The sequence below is a fragment of the Thrips palmi genome, unplaced genomic scaffold (assembly GCF_012932325.1).
Source record: "Thrips palmi isolate BJ-2018 unplaced genomic scaffold, TpBJ-2018v1 HiC_scaffold_3, whole genome shotgun sequence".
NCBI classification, from domain to species: Eukaryota; Metazoa; Arthropoda; class Insecta; order Thysanoptera; family Thripidae; genus Thrips; species Thrips palmi.
Genome location: NW_023144630.1, coordinates 7,866,713 through 7,883,777, shown reverse-complemented (window position 1 = coordinate 7,883,777; position 17,065 = coordinate 7,866,713). Strand labels below are relative to the sequence as shown.

Sequence of the window (17,065 nt, the reverse complement as noted above, 5' to 3'; positions counted from 1 at the left end):
ACGTCACAGCAAGCACAGTGGGCCAGAAGACCGACGCAGGCGGCCAAAGTTCTAAACGCGGTTTGAGCTCTGGAGTCGCTTAGCAGGACTCGAACCGAACGAGTGACCCCACCAATGGATTCCTCGTTCGGGGAGCAATCCATTGGTGGGTCATACGTTCCTTTCGAGTCCCATTTAGCGACTCTGGGGCTCAAAACACGGCCGGGATTTAAACCGCCCCCACCGGTCTTCTGGCCCACTACTGTGTACTGACGGACCTTCGCGGACCTCACAGACGGTCTTGGAATGTGCGACGTGTATACTACCCAACTCCTCCCCCTCCCCTTTCCCTCTGAAGCGCGCGGCTGGTGGTCCAGGCAGTGCAGGCAGGCAGAGAAGGAGGCGGAAGGAGGAGGAGGAGGAGAGGGGAGACAGTTGAGCGGAGCGAAGGCGAACAGTACAGCAGACACAACAGTCGGCCAGCGTTGCAGCTCGGACGTTCGGTTATCGCGCTGAGCCAGCGAAGGATTCAGTTTGCACGACGACGACGAAGCTTGATGGTCAGGAAGGATCTCCTCAACATTGCCGCTGGCCTGCTCAGAGATTTTGCCAAGTGACGACGAACTGCAGAGATCGAGCATGAATGTGAGTCAACGTCGAAACGGTGGAAACTGGGACAGGCACATGAGATCATGGTTAGGGCGCTCCGGTTCAAGTAGGACTGGGAAAATGAGTTTAGCGGAACGCTGTGGTATATGAGAGACGGGGGATCCAATTCAGCTTAGCGGTTCGCGAAAAATTTTAGGAGGGCACATTCCGGAAGTCCATACATGATGTATGTGTGAAAAAAGTGTTTACCTGTCAAATTTTGCGTACCGTTCCGCCGTGAGACTCGGGTGGGGTCTGGCTAAGCGTTACCCGCGTTACATGGTGAAAAAGGGGGGGGGTCACAAAGTGTCCACAAGTACGCCACGCAATTAATGGAGCGGTAGCTCAGCCCCATTCTTCCTAGAGTGAGGTAAAGAAATATGGTGCTTGAGGTCTGGACCTGAAGCGCATGTTAAATTGCTCGTCAAAAGACATAAACCGCAGGGTAAAAGTGGTATGGTTCTTTTTTAAGAAGTTATTCGGCCAAAAGTGTATGTCTTTTCATCCTTTGAAACGTTACGCCTCGATACGCCACTCAAAACTCGCGTTTCCGGTACGGTGGCCCCTGGTTTCCGGTCCTGACCAGATCCGAATTTTCCTGTTTTGCGTGCGGCTTGCCCACGAACGGTCTGCATCGTTTCCTCTGTTTACGACATAAGAACGTTGAGGAAAATTGCATTAATTTTCATGTCGCTAACCGCGCCATTTCTTGAACACACTAAATGGTATGTACAATTTTGATCGAGACATCACAGTTTTTTGGGCACACGAACGTTTCGTACATTTTTTGTACGAAAAACTGCACATATTTCCCCATTTTTTGTACGAAACCGCGTACAAATAGGGTACTTTCGTAGATCCTGAACCGGAAGCAAGCAGACCAGCAGACGCCAAATTGGCCGGAAACTAACCTCTCTTCGGATCTAAAACTATGGCCGAGCTGTAAAAATATTGCTCGCGAAACACACATGCACTGCAAACAAGTATCAAACTACTGTTTATGTTCAAGTGTGGCCGATACGTTTGACTAACGTCTCTTTCCCATGTCAAGTTTGGATCTGCTTCCGCCAACATGGCGTCTGTGTGCTTCCGGTTCAGGGATCTACGAAAGTACCCTATTGGTATACGCAAAGATCGTGTTCACCTAGAACTGTGATGTTTCGTAAAAAAATTAAAAACACCTTTGGGTTGAAATTGGCCTTACTAGGGAGAAGGGGTTAGATAGTTGGGTCGTATTAAGTTAAGGAAAATCAACAGATCAACACATCAACGGATCGGGACGGGTTGGGGATGGCACAATAGGTCTAAAACAAAGAAATATGTTGAAGAAATTGAGTACTTAGGTCATCCCAAGACATTTGATTCATTAGTGTTTACTCCCCGACCCGCCGTTGATCTGTTAATGTGTTGATCTGTTGATTTTTCCTTAACTTGAGACAGCCTTGTTCCGAAATGTTAAATCATGCCTACAATGACACAACACGATCCTTTAGTTAACTAACACAGTGGCAAGTTCTAATATTCGCAGCCAGGCAGCAGTGTGGCAACCAGCAATATGCCTTGACAGCTCAATTTCCATTCGAAGGGTTTGAAGTGTGCTTATTGACTAGGTTAAATTGTTAGTTTGCATTACCTGGCCACCAGTCAGAACCCTTAAGTTTCGCCCAAACTATTTTTGCCAACTTCCAATTCTTTAAATTCATCCATGAACACAAAACACAGGAAGGTTAGGACCAGCAGATACAGTATTAGGGTAATTAGAATGCAAAATATTGTGATAATTGGTTATGGGGTTTGATCCAGTGAAACACACGCACTCAGTTAGATTGCAACAGATATATATTCTCACACTTGGACACACAGGACAACCTTCTACAGTACACAGCACAGAGACAGTGAGTAGTCCGACAGCACCAAGGAACCGGAAACAAGACAGGAGATTGTCACTGCCCTCTCATACTACACATAACAGCTCCTAGTTCAGTATGGAAAATTGCATCTTACAATACCCCGCCTCAATTTTACATTTATTTGTAACTTAGATTTATTTACATCAGTTCACATTACATGTACAAACATTTGTCACATTATGAGTTATTATCTTTCATTACCATACCCAGCCCAATCAAATGCCTTTGATACACCTCGAACGCTAATGGCTTGGTCATCACATCTGCCTTTTGATCAGAGGTTTGGATATATTTTACTGAAACTACTCCAGACTGTTGTAGGTCTTTGACAAAATTGTATTTTATATCTATATGCTTCATTCTTTTAGCAGTCCAACTATCAAGGCAATTTATGGTAGCTTGATTATCCTCAAACAACGTTATTGGTCCTTTAATTTCAATGCCCATTTCTATGACTAACTGTTTTGCCCACAAGACCTCTGCAGTTGTTGTAGCAAGTGCCACATATTCTGCTTCTGCTGATGACAGTGCAACAGTATTCTGCTTCTTAGTGTTCCAAATAATTAAGTCACCGAATAGTTCTACAATTGATCCAGATAATGATTTTCGATCAAACTCATTGGCAAAATCAGCGTCTGCATAGGCCACCAATGGGACATTAGAGTGGCTTGTAAAACATAATTCATGATTCAGCGTACCTTGAATATATCTCAGTATCCTCTTCAATCCCCTCCAATGCAACATCAGTGGGCTCGCTTGAAACTGGCTAAAATAATTAACAGCTACACACAAGTCTGGGCGGGTAGCCATGCAGGCGTACATCAAACTTCCTATCAACTCCCTGTAAGGCTTCACTCCTAGGACGGGCTGTAAATCATCAGGCATTGGATTATCTTTCCCAGCATGATTTCCTTTCAATGGTAGAGGAATCTTTACTGATGCTAACTTGTTTTTACCAACGAATCGTCTCAGTACTGTTTTGAGATAATTTTCTTGACTCATGTACAGTTTTCCCTCAGACCGAGAGATTCTGATCCCTAGGAAATATTTTAACTCTCCTAGATCCCTCATTTGAAATTCTGACATCAGTTTTCTCCTGACTGAAGTTATACACTCTTCAGAATCTGCAGCTAGAATTACATCATCTACATACAAGAGAAGGTAACACACATTACGTCCTTGTCTTATAAAGTACAAACACCTGTCAGCTTCACATCTGGAGAAACCTAATTTCCGAACAAATTCATCAAATCTATGATTCCACTCGGCTGGTGCCTGTTTCAAGCCATAGAGGGTACGATTGAGTTTACACACCAGTTTTCCTTTGATTCTCAGTCCTTCTGGGGGAGCCATGTATATCTCCTCCTTAAGATTCCCATTCAGGAAGGCATTCTTGACATCCAACTGATTTGTATACAGATTTTTCTTATTGATGGTAGCCAGTAGGATTCTGAGCGTTGCCATTCTTGCAACCGGAGCATAGATTGAGTTCTCATTGTAGTCTTCACCTTTTCTCTGGGAACATCCCTTTATGACCAACCTGGCCTTGTATCTTATGATTTCTCCATTCTCATCATGCTTAATTGCAAACACCCACCTGCACTTTATTGGAAACTTTCCTGGTGGAAGAGCTACTAGATTCCATGTATTGCAGTCCGTTAAAGCTTTGAGTTCTTCACTCACAGCTGTTAGCCATTGTTCTCTGTCATCTCTGCTTAATATTTCCTCATAACTTTGAGGGACAGAATTGCAGTAACTTACTGCGCTCAGGACCATTGAGGTATCACAATCAGGGAAGATATTGCTATCATTAGTATGTTCACTAACCCTGTACCAAGAAACCTTCTTGTCAATATCTGAATTTTTTATGTCATTTACTGGTAACATACCAGTACAGAGTTCCTCTTCAGTCACCTCATCAGCAAACCTTGCTATTTGTGCCAACATGGCAAAGTCTTCTAGGTGCCTTGGTCTCACCCTGATTCGGCAACTCCTCCTCACGGGTGGAACCTCCTCCTGTTGCTGATCCTGTTCAACTTCAAAGATATTTATAGCAGGGGGTTCAATTTCATTATGACCTCCATTACCATCAACATAGTCAGGTGGGGGTAATTGTGGAACTTGATCTTCCTCTAAATTTTCTCCTGTGTCTTGATTTAAGTCAATCTCTTCATTCTCTACTCTGAAATCACCATCATCAACATCTGGGACACCTTCATCTGGAAATCTAGTCAAATGTTCGAAGAATTTTACATTTCTTGCCAAAATAATTCTACTTTTATCTACCAGCCACAACCTGTACCCATTGACACAATAGCCTAACATCACAACTCTTTCACTCCTTGAATCAAATTTCCCTTTTAATTTGTCCTTGGGTGTTAAAGTGAATCCAACACAACCGAACACCTTCAGATTTGATATATCTGGCTTTACTCCATACCACCTCTCCGCAGGTACCACTTAGTGCCAGACTCCACAGGAGTGCCAGACTCCACAGCAGGCCAGACTCCACAGCAGTGCCAGACTCCACAGGAGTGCCAGATTCCACTGGAGTACCAGACTCCATAGAAGTGCCAGAAGCCCGGGGATTTCTAGACTCCAGCGGAGTGCTAGACTGTGGAAGGGGCCTCGGGTCCATAGGAGGGCCAGACTCCAGCGAAGTCCCGATCTGGAACATAGTTACAAAATCCTCAACAATATTCCTGCTGGCATGTCAGGATGGAGCACGCGTCTCGTGCTCGTCGCTGCCCTCTCCTTACCTCGTCCGAGCTCGTGGTTTCCTCTGCCTGGCAGCGGCGCGCTCCTCCACGAAGTCCTGGAGCGCCTGCTGCAGCACGCCTCGGATGCGGCCCAAGCTGGTCGCGTGCGCACGGAGTGCGGCGGAGTCCTGGCGGCCCTCAGCGGCTCTGGCCCACGTCCTGAGGCAAGGGGAAATCACTGTGAATTTAGGTGTACAAATCTCGCAATTCGATGAATTTCAGTCGAAATTTGATGAACTTCAGTCAAAATTCGATGAATTTCAGACGAAATTCGACGAATTTCAGTCGAAATTTGATTAATTTTAGTCAAAATTAGATGAATTAGTCAATTTTGATAAATTTCAATGAATTTCAGTGAATCTTTCATATCTGATGAATTTTGGTGTAAAAATTTGGCTGGGGTTATTTCCCCTTGTCCTGAGGAAAAGCGGAGTCAAGGTACACAGTGGAAGGATAAGTAATACATATCCAGGAAGCGGAAGAGGGGGGGAACTCCATTTTGGCCATTTGTCGGGAGAATCAAATGAAACTGTTTACGGGACAACTCAAACTAAACAAATGAATGTTATACACGGTAAACAGGTTCAATTCTTGGGCCTCGGCTCCTTGAAATTGCCTACATTCAGGGGACAACATACAGCGCTGCGGCACGGACATAATGCGAACTACTGATATGGCGGGAGATTTTGAACTTGGAAAATATCAAACAAGGTTTGGGAAGTGAATTTGATCCGTATGACCTAAATTCAATGAAGATGCTTCCCATGATTAAATATTGTGGCCTAAAGTTGATCCAGGCACATGATTGACTGCTTTTGGTGTCCCAAGAGCTCGGGTTGGGGTGGTCCGACTATAAGCTTTCTCGACATCTTTTATTTTAGACCTAATTTTTTCTTGAATTATTGATTGACTATTTTTGTGTTTGTGATCACTGATCATGTTAACCTAATGTTTCATTAGAACTTCAATGTTACTTCTTCTTGAACAATTGAGTGAAAACGTATTTATGCAGCTCCTTTTTTCTTTGACTTTTTATACGCAAATGAAGTGAAAAATGATGTTCCTCACCTTTGTTTAAAATTTGTATAATTAATCTTAATATATACTAACCAATCGTTCACTTGCTCGTCCTTCTCACAGTTTATAAAGAAATCGACACTACAGCCATAATTCTCTCTTAACTGTGATAATAAGGGCAAGCAAGTGAACAAATTGTTAGTATATACTAAGATTTAATTAATACAAATTTTAAACAAAGGTGAGGAACATTAATTTTTCACTTCATTTGCGTACAAAAAGTCAAAGAAAAAAGGAGCTGCATAAATAAGTTCACTCAATTGTTCAAGAAGAAGTAACATTGAAGTTCAAATGAAACATTAGGTTAACATGATCAGTGATCACAAACACAAAAATAGTCAATCAATAATTCAAGAAAAACATTAGGTCTAAAATAAAAAGATGCGAGAAAAGCTTTAGTCGGGACCACCCCAACCCGAGCTCTTGGGAACACCAAAAAGCAGTCAATCATGTGCCTGGGATCAACTTAGGCCACAATATTTAATCATGGGAAGCATCTTCATTGAAATTTAGGTCATACGGATCAAAATTCACTTCCCAAACCTTGTTTGATATGTTCCAAGTTCAAAATCTCCCGCCATATCGGTAGTTCGCATAATGTCCGTGAGGTAGCGCCACGGGTCGCCGATGTTAGCAGCAGGCCAGAGGAAGCTAGATTAAGCTTATATTTCCTGAATGAAGTGGAATTTGGAGACAAGTCAAGAGGAACTATTGTCAGCATAAAGTGTTAGGTACTCAGGTGTGGTTTTACGGTCTTCAATTCAAGTCGTTAAAATGAAGGATTCTTAAGTTGCCCTGATTCTTTACACATTACATTCATAAAGATGTAAGATGAGTTATCTACTATTGACAATATTTTCACTGGAGCCATGTTGACTTGGGTTTAGTTGTTTCTATTTAATACTAAATTTAGAGTGGAAGCGGAATGTTGAGTTTTACGATGAAGTTTACACCGTAATGAGGAACAAGATGGGTTATATCCTCTTTCCGTGTGGATTTTCTCCTAAACTGCTGGGAGCGCAGTGAATTAATTTGACGTAAACCGTCCAGAGGCACCATGATTGGCTGAGCGATAGCGAAGCCCGTTACTCAGATGGGGTTGAAAAGTTTTGTCTGTCTGTCTGTCTGTTGTGTGTTTGTCTGTCAGCACTACTCCTCCTGAACGGCTCGGCCGATGGCTGAGATTTTGCACACTTTTTGGGAGTCCTTGGCTCGGCACACGCGCAAATTCACCATCCTAGATCAACTAGTTCAGTTTTTATAGCCGAAAACACCTAAAAAAACGGCGAAAAATAGTGTTTTCTGCAGGCAAATGCCTTCTGCCTTGAAGAAAGGGGGGTCATTCCATGTGAAATCGACAAGGTTCAAATCGACCAGTGCTCCGATTTTGATGAAACTTGCAGCGATTGTTGGTCTTATGGTCCCATTGAAGTTGCCAAAATATTTTGGTCGAAATGTCAAAGGGGTCTGAGTAGTGCACGATTCAATTTTTTTCACTTTTTGTGAATGGGTATCCGTTTTTGCTAATATCTCCGGAACTATTCGTCGTACGACAAAAATGAGTACACCGTTGGAAAGAGGAGAAAAAACTGAATAAAATCAAAAAAAAATTATTTTTTTTGGAGAAAAAAAATTTCTTTTATACTAAACTCAAACTTTCAAAGTTATGTTTGAAAACTGTTCCCCTCATCAAAATTGACATGCTATGGCTCAAAAAGTAGCTTTACCCTTCCCCTAAACGAAAATGTCAATCATACAAAGTACTTTTTTCGTTTGGGAGAAACGAGCGATTCCGTGGACCTCTGCACTGGATCCGGGCCTACCCTCTGCCTGAACGGTGCACAACGGCCCGGCGCTGTGGCACCGCGGTGTCCTGCCACCCACCCCCATCCCTTTCCGCAGTTCCCAGAGCAGAAGTAGGGGCGCCTGGAGGGTAGGCCGCCACCCGCACGCCGCCCCGGGTCCCACGGTCACCGCCCAGCAGGTAGGCAACCCTTCCTATTCACCCCGAGCCTTGCTTCGTGGCGCAGCCGAAGTGCAGCCGAAGTTGATGCGAAAACGGCATTCCCCCGACGGTGCTGCCAGTGTTTGGGCTGTGGCGACAAGACGAACTTGTGTTGTTCGTTTGTCTTGGTTTGTTTACTTTCTGCACCGACTACTTGTTGGAGTAAATATTTTTGAGCATTGACTTTGAGTCGATTTTATGCCCTGAAAAGGTCCGTTTTCTTGTGTACGAGTTCTTTCTCTTTTTTAAAAAATCTGATATTATAGGATTGTGCTTTGGTTTGATGACGCTTCTTGTTTTATTTTGAGGTTTGGTTTCTTTGTGGTCAGGTTCCCCCTGCACAATGGGCCGAGCAGACACCAAGAAGTGTTTCCTGAGAAAGGTACAACATCTTCCTGATGTTGGTGCTGCTCTGGGGATTTCACTGCAAGAGCCAGCCTATCTCCAGAAAGGATTCGTTTGCTCAAGATCAGAAGTGGCTGCAGAAAGAGTTTGCAGTATGTTTGTGATGGACATTTCACTAAGTTCATTCACCGCTTTGAAGCACACCAGAGAAAAACTGCTGTCTTCATCAGTCAACATCTGTTCATGATGGCCCTCCAGCCAAAAAGAAAAAAACTGGCACTCCTCAATTGCATGTTATTACACTCCAAATGCGGGACAGTGCCAAAACTATTGGACTTGCTTTGGTGCCCGGCAAGAAAGTGTGTGTCAAGTGCAAGATTGACCTGAACGCTAAAATCAAAGCTGCTGAAAAATCTGCCGCAGAAAAGGCTGCTCAAGAATCTTCAAGCAACGCTCCTGACCCGGCTTCAATTTCCAACCCTCCTATATTTTCGTCACCTAGTGTAGGGTCTACTTTGGCCCCCAGTGATATTACAACTCCCACTGTACCTGCTGATAATAAGGCTTCTAAAGAAGAGTTTTTTCAGGAGAGTATTGATGGATTAAATACTTGGCTGTCCTCTCTTGGATTCTCTCCTGTTAATGAAAGGAAATTAAAGACTCAGAAGAGCTATGGGCGTAAAGTTATGAAGAAAATAAGAGCAGCGCTGACAAAATTTTCTGATCAACAACTAACTGAGGACGAAGATGCAGCATACTTCAGAGAAATAATAGGCCAACTACAGCAATTTATTGATTGTCATCCCCAGCCCGATAAAAAATTATTAGCTTTATCAGTTGTACCAAAAAGTTGGAGCATTTCCAGGATTGAAAGCACATTTGGGGTATCCAACTACATGGCGAGGAAAAGCCGTCTACTAGTGCAAGACAAGGGTATTCTGTGTGGCCCGGGTCCTAAAGTGGGACGCAAACTTTCACCTGAGACAGTGGAGCTGATCACCAAATTCTACTACAGGGACGACATAAGTCGGCCTCTCCCTGGAGCCAAAGATGTACTGAGTGTTTTAGTGGACGGGAAGAGAGTGAAGAAAACTAAAAGACTAGTGCTGTCTACTCTCAGTTGCTTGCATCAAAAGTTTAAAGAAGAACACCCTGATCACAAAGTCTCTTTAGCTAAATTTTGTGAACTGAGACCAAAAGAGTGTGTATTAGCTGGTAGTGCCGGGACTCATGTGATTTGTGTGTGCACCTATCATCAGAATCCAGAACTTATGTTGAAGCGGGAAATCTAAGTGAAGCTGGATTAGAAAATATAAAAGCGTGCAAAAAGTTGCTTTATGCTCAGAGCCTAGTGAAGACTGTTTTTTTCGAAGATGTAATGATGTTGTGATTCCACTGTTTTACAGGAAAAATTGGAAGTTTATTTTGACTCAGAAATGATTTCCACTGGGTTTACAACCAGTGGGAGTCCACAGACCGGGCAAATATTGTAACTTAAGTAAATCTACTGATGATTTTATTTCTGAGTTTATATCGCAGATTGAAAGTCTCATACCCCATGATTTTATTAGCAAAGTGCAAGCAAATTTCTATAAGGAATCAATTGAAAATTAAAAGATGGTGAAGTGTTGTTAATGTTGACTTTGCAGAAAATTTCTCTTTTGTTGTACAAAATAGCTCCCAGGGGTGGTACTTTAATAATAAACAGGCGACATTGCATCCCTGTTTGATTTATTATAAAGATGCAGAGGGCAAAGTATGCCACTCAGCATTTGTTTTGATATCAGATCACTTGGATCATAGTACTGCTGCAGTGCATACATTTCAGAAAAAATTGATCCGTCATATAACTGAGGACCTCAAGATAAAGCTGGCTAAAATCAAATACTTTTCAGACGGTTGTGCTGCTCAGTACAAAAATAAAAAAGCTGCCGCCAATGTATGGTTTCATGAAAGGGATTTTGGAGTACCTGCAGAATGGCACTTTTATGCTACGAGCCATGGAAAAACTGCCTGTGATGGTGTGGGCGGCATGATCAAACATACTACAATGTTGCATTGCCTACGCTTAACAGCAAAAGACCCACAAATAACAATTGCATATGATTTCTATGATTGGTGTCTAAAAACATTCAAGGAGTGACTGCTAAATGGGTTCCGAAAGAAGAAGTTATTGAAAATGAAAAGGCTTTACTTGTGAGATTTGAGACAGCTTTTGACATTGATGGAATCAAATCCCACCATGCTTTAATTCCTAGAGTGCCATCAAAGGATATCTTACTTAAGTTGTATTCACAAGATACAAAATTAATATTAAGAAGATATGTACCAAAGAATTGAACTAGACTATAGTGAGGTAAAAGGATTGTAACATTTACAGAAGACGAAAATTCCTGGAAGCTAGGCTGCGTATCTGAATTCCATGAAGAGGATGAAAACTTTTCGGTTCAAGTTATGGAAGCTACTGGACAACCAAGAAGTTACAAGTTTACTGATATTGTTATAATTGTTAGTCTACATGACATTGTAAGTCTAGTTAATCCGTACTTTCAAGCCAAAGGGACAATGTGAAACTTCGAGTAAGTGATGCTAAGGCAGCAGATGTAAAATTAAAATCTAAGAAAAAAATATGTTTTGAAGCAAGGTATAACTTGCAGCTACAGTTATACTACTTAAAGGTTCAGAGGAAGGTCAGATAATTTTTATGTATAAAAACAACTTTGAATAAACACCCAGCATTTTAAAGTTGTGTTCGATTTAAATTTCCTAACAATTGAAAGAAATCTCAGTCTGGTAACAAACATTTGACAATGTGCAACACAAACTCTCGCCTAGGGCCATACTGAAAATTTGAAGGTCAAGAAGGAGATGGAGAGTAGGGGGAGGGGACAGGGGAAGAGGGGTAGTAACGTAGGATGAGTTGCCTACCTGCTGGGCGGTGATAATTTGTGGCCAATAGTGATAGCTAATGTCTAATTGTCTAAAATATTTAGTGCGTGCATTTGTAAGTGTGTACTCAGTGGATCATCAGGTCCGTAGTGTGAACGCGTTGTGTTGCAGGAGTGGGGCCGGCCTGCGGAGGAACTCCCGGACAACTTCCTCGCCCTCGACTTCATCGGGGCCCAGCAAGGGAATGCCGCCAGGTGTGTTTGAAATGGCTATTCGGGCCGGTCACTGCGAGAAATCATTTATTTGGACAGTTGCGCTTTCGTCTTCGCCAATTTGCTCACTCTAGTGAAGTCACCCCTTGCGGTCTTTGCAGTCTCTTGAACGTTCTGTTTCAGCTTTCCCGAAGCATTGGCATGTTCCTTTGTTAAGAAAGAAGAGCCTGTTGGAGAGGACTGTGAAGCTTCTCCATTAGATCATTCTCAGCTGAGAAACCTGCATGTTATCACAGTCAAGAAGGAGGACCAGGATTGCGAGCTCGTCACTCAGATGGACGTAGAGGAAAACTTTGTGTTTCCGGGACCCGCAGTCAGGTTGGTCGCGTGGAGTTCGCTGTGACATGCATCTGAACCATACTCGTGATAGAAATAACCGAAAGTTGACTGGGGGGGGAGGGTGAAACACGCGGCAAATCGCTTCTTTACCGGTCAGTGACACTCCCTCTAAGCAGATTTGGTCAAATGAATATTTTGAAGCCCCTTCGAATGTTTTTAGGACATCATTTTGACACCTTTTGCAGTAACTTTCAGGTGCCTTGTTTTGGGAACTAGAATGAGAATGTACACTGGAAACGACAGAGTTAACGTTTATGACTAAAATTGGGGTGTTATTCCTTTTCACTCGTCATAGCCCAAAGTCGAGTGCACACTGAATTACTCTGTGGTTTTTTTTAGCATAGCCTTAGCCCAAAATTCAGCACACGCGTGAAGCGCAGGAATTCTTCACTGTAAAACCAAACGTGGACAACTCCACATTTGAAATGCAGAGGTGTGGAATTTTCAGTCTCCACACTTGGAGGTGCAGAGTTTGCAGCCTCCACACTTCAAACGTGGAGTTGTCCACGTTTGCACCACGCTAAGAGATAGGGGTTTCGTGTGCTGCTCCACACTTGAAGTGTGGAGGCTGCGTACTCGGCACTTCCAAGTGTGGAGACAAGTGTGGACTTGTCCACGTTTGGTTTCACAGTGTTGCGCAACAACGCACACCTTTGTGCCTAGTTCCGCCCAAATTCGTGCATTTTAAAACGCACGCACAAGTTGGTGCAAAACCTATGCACAAGAAACTACATTGTGACTGCAAAGGGTAGCTTTTTCACCCGAATTAGGGGGGGGGTTACGTGCAATAATTCTCACCCACATTTGGGTGATGAAGTCTACCTCGCTTAAAATTTGGTGTTATTCATCGCGACATTTTCATTCTCAGTGATAAAGTATACCTCGCCCAAAATTTGGTAATTGCGACATTTTCAATCTCACACTGAAAAACCAAACGTGGTCTGGACCACGTTTGGGGCGTTTGGTGTGGTCTAGACCACACTAAATGTGGCCAAACGTGATCTAGACCGCACCAACTGATGTGGTCAAAATGGCACCCATCTGACCACACCAGTGGTGCGGTCTGGACCCGAGGGGTGAATCACTAGTGTACTCATGTGTACAACTTTGTCCGTACTCAGTGTACTCACAAGGTTTAAAAGGGCGAAATTCACTAGTTTTTCGACCGATTTGGCGTTGAGTGCCGTTTAAAACGCTAAATACAGCCTTAGAACGTTTACAAATGTGAAATTTATGAGTAAAACAAGGTGTACTCACGCGTACTCATGTACTCATGTGTACACTAGGACGCTGAGTGATTCACCCCTCGTCTGGACCACGTTTGGTTTTTCAGTGCAGTGATGGCTGTGTGCAGGTCTTCGCTGTGGTGCGTGGACTGCCGGGCGCCGTCCTCCTCGCTGTGCCTCGACCAGCACGACGTGCGGAACTCCAAGGGGGTGCTGCGGCAGTGCCTCCAGGACGCGGTGCCGCGCGTCAAGCAGCTGCTCGACGGCCTCCTGGACGGCGTCCAGGATGACAGCGCCCTGGCGGCTCTGCATCTGCTCCGCGGCGTGCCGGGGGACACCTGCACGCTGACCTTGCGCAAGGACGGCGAGGACGACACGCTGCTGCTGACCATGATCGCCGCCCTGGCCGCCAGCGGACGCCTGCTGCAGGTGGGGTGCCATGTGGATCCACACTGATGAAAATTTTGTCGTAACTTGGTGACACATTTATTGTTTATATTTTAGCGACAAGATTTGTTCTGTTAAACCAGCTTGTTAAACCAAAGTCTTGTTGCAACTAAAGGACAATTTCACTATGACAAACTTTTAATAAGGAACTAACATTCCACGTTCCAAAACAAGTCGTTGTTAGTCAACGACAAGTATTGTAAGTCGTAAAAGATTTTGCAATGTCTGCCACAAAGACTGATTGAGTAGTTTTGTCGCTAACTTTGTTTTTCATAGAGCAACTTAAAATAATAGTAGTCTCCCTATGACTTCAAAAACTTTGACCCGAGAAGCGTTTAAAGTCATCGACTAAAAGTTATCAGCATCTAAATTAGAAATCTGATCTGTTTGAGCAGCAGCTTGCAAATGGAGGATGATATATACTTTTAACAAGAAAAAGTCAAAATAAAAATTGCTGAGATGATATATTGACACCTCCTGTTTTACACTTGGCTTTCACAGTTGCGGGTTGCCTTAATTTCTCATTGACTTTCGACAGGCACCAAGAACAGCCCAGCACGAGCTGCGCCCAGCAGCGGTGGAGCAGGTGGCAATGCCTCCGGACGAGCGCATCCAGGAGCTGGACCTACGTGAGCTCAGTGACTCTCGGGCGGACCAAAGGCAGGAGGAAAAGGCAGCGACGCTGGCACGCGTGCGGCAGCAAGGGGTGAGTGCGCCAGGCCTTCATGTCGCAGCGTAGACGCGGATCCAGGGGGAGGAGAGGCGGGGATTCAACAGAAAGTCGCTCATTGAGCCTGTTTCAAGTTTTTTGTTCAAAGCGGGCAACTTTTGCGATTTCGCTTCCCCTGAACCCGTCTCCGGTCAACCTGAACGGGGTTTGACCCTTTGACCTCTACCCTCTCCGAAATTTCTCGAAACAGTCTCAAATTATTGGTCTATGCCTAAAACCACCCCTCAAGAATTTGGCTGAAACATACTAACATTTGGCCGAACTGTGGCACTTTTTGTTTTTTGGTCCATTTTGGTAAAATTTGTACATTGCAAATTTTAAATTTTTTACTATTTTTCGAAATGGGAATTTTTGTGGTCTAATTTGTTTGATATGAGTTGTCATTAGATAGACCTTAAGGTTCTAGTAACTATATATTAAAAGCCCGGGATGGAGTTCTTTATTTGAAGGAAAGCGTTCCAGAAAGCGCAACGTTTGACTTGTCGATTCAGCTAAAATGCTTGAAATTTCATCAAATGCAAAGTACTACGAGGTCAATCTTGCTATTCTAGCATCTTTGGGCAGTATCAGAGGACTAGGGACTTTGAGGGGAGTGGGAAAAAAACACAAATACAATGTACAAGTACTACTAACACCAACATTTGACAGCTTTTTCATAGAAAGTTCAAAAATATATAATACGTAGGCAAAGTGGATCTGGCAGACGTTTTAATTGATTTTCACGGAACCAACCATTGGCGGTAATTCCAGCCCATGGTGGAACAAAATTAAGGCTTGGGTCACGGAATCGGTTCAAACTTTGTTGGTTCAATAGATACTAGAAGGACTTATCAACCCTAGGTGCAAAGTTGGATAGCTCGAAGAGATGTCTACATGGTCTATGGACAAATTTTGTGGAAAAATGTCAATTTTTGATTATCTTTTTTTAAATAGTGAAAGTTGTTTCCACAGTCCTAGCTAGTTATGATATTGTATAGATGAAGGGTAGACAGAAAGAAGAAACACAAGCTAGACCTGTTAAAACAACTCGTACTATAAAAAAATGAGAAAGCGACATTTTTCCGCTAAATTTGTCAAATATAAATAAATGTTTATATCATCTGAAGTATTCTCTGAGCTATCCAACTTTGCCCCTTATCAAAAATAACGTATTGTGTTTGCAAAAATTACTTGCGTTACTTCTGACAAATTGAGCTTAAAGTCAGTGACGCGCTGAGCAGAGGTGTGTGGCCTTTCGATACCACTGCCTCCTACTCCTCCTCCCCTCTGACCATGTTTCGTGTCTACAGGTGCGGCGCATGCGGTCACTGCGTTGTCAAAAGGACCCTGCCTGGACCCTGGAGCTGCTGAGGAGTGCCGCCTCGTCGCTGGAGGAGCTCCACGTGGTGTATTCGCGCGACGAGCATCTCCTGGCCGTGCTCGCGATCCCTGGGCTGCGGAGGCTGGAGGTGATGTGGCGTGACGAGAAGGATGTCGACAAGGTTGAAGACAAGGTTGACGATGAAGATGCCGATGAGGATGACGATGAAGATGAAGATAGCGATGACAAGGAAGATGACAAGAAAGACAACAAGGATGGCCAGGATGGTACCGGGGATAAGAAGCTTCTGCTCCTACCCCCTCCACCGCGAGCCAGTCTCCAGTGGCTGAGGGCGGAAGGACTTCCGGGGCCCACCCTGGAGTGCCTAATCAAGGCTCACAGTGCCACGCTGGAAGTGTTGTGCATGAGTATGGACCATTATTTCCAGGCGAGGCTCAAAAAACTTTACGACGATGGCAGCCCGCCCAGGTTGAGGCTCCGAGGACGTGAAGACCTGCACGTTCTGCTGGACGCCCTACGCCGCCTCAAGAAGCTTGTGCTGCTTACGCCGTCCTGGCGCTACCCGACACCAAGGAAGAGTTGCGGCGGCGTGATGCCTTTGCGTAGAAAACCTGGATGGTGTTACTGCAAAGTTGAAATGCCCGCGGTGCGCGGTGTGCTGCCGGGTCTCTCGATGCAGTGCACTAGCTGCAATTATTGGATGATGGACAATGAGAAGTTCTGAAGAGTGTCGTCCGGACATGTCAGCGCCGCATTTTCACTTGCGAGGGGAAGGAGGTCCACCAGCCAGTGCTGCAGCGGGGCGCACCAAGGGCGAGTTGGCTTTGATGGTCCCCGGGGCAGGAAGAAAGAGGGGTGCTTGAGAAAAGGTGTAAGCTTCTACCTAAAGTCCTCTCAAACTCATTTTTTTCTACCTTTTTACATTGGAAATAAAGAAACACTTCAATTTTTTTTCTTTTAGATTCTTGATTGTTTTTTGCTTCCCCTTTTCACTCTGCTGAACCCTGTTCATCTCCCAAAATGGTATGGCTAAATGACAGTCCAGCGGAAATAAGTCGTCCCTTAGGTATAACTGACTCCAGGAGGTTCCTGGGAAAACCAGGTACCGTTTTCACCGT

At 44.1% G+C, this 17,065-nt stretch overlaps 1 protein-coding gene across 1 annotated transcript in view; it reads right to left on the bottom strand.

Annotated features, from left to right (window-relative positions):
* Positions 1-728, bottom strand: part of LOC117648164 — a 32,520-nt gene extending 31,792 nt beyond the window's left edge. Inside the window, exon 1 of the mRNA XM_034390418.1 lies at positions 306-728. The gene's annotated coding sequence lies outside the window, so the exon portion shown is untranslated. The remainder of the gene's footprint in view (positions 1-305) is intronic.
* Positions 729-17,065: the final 16,337 nt, after the last annotated feature.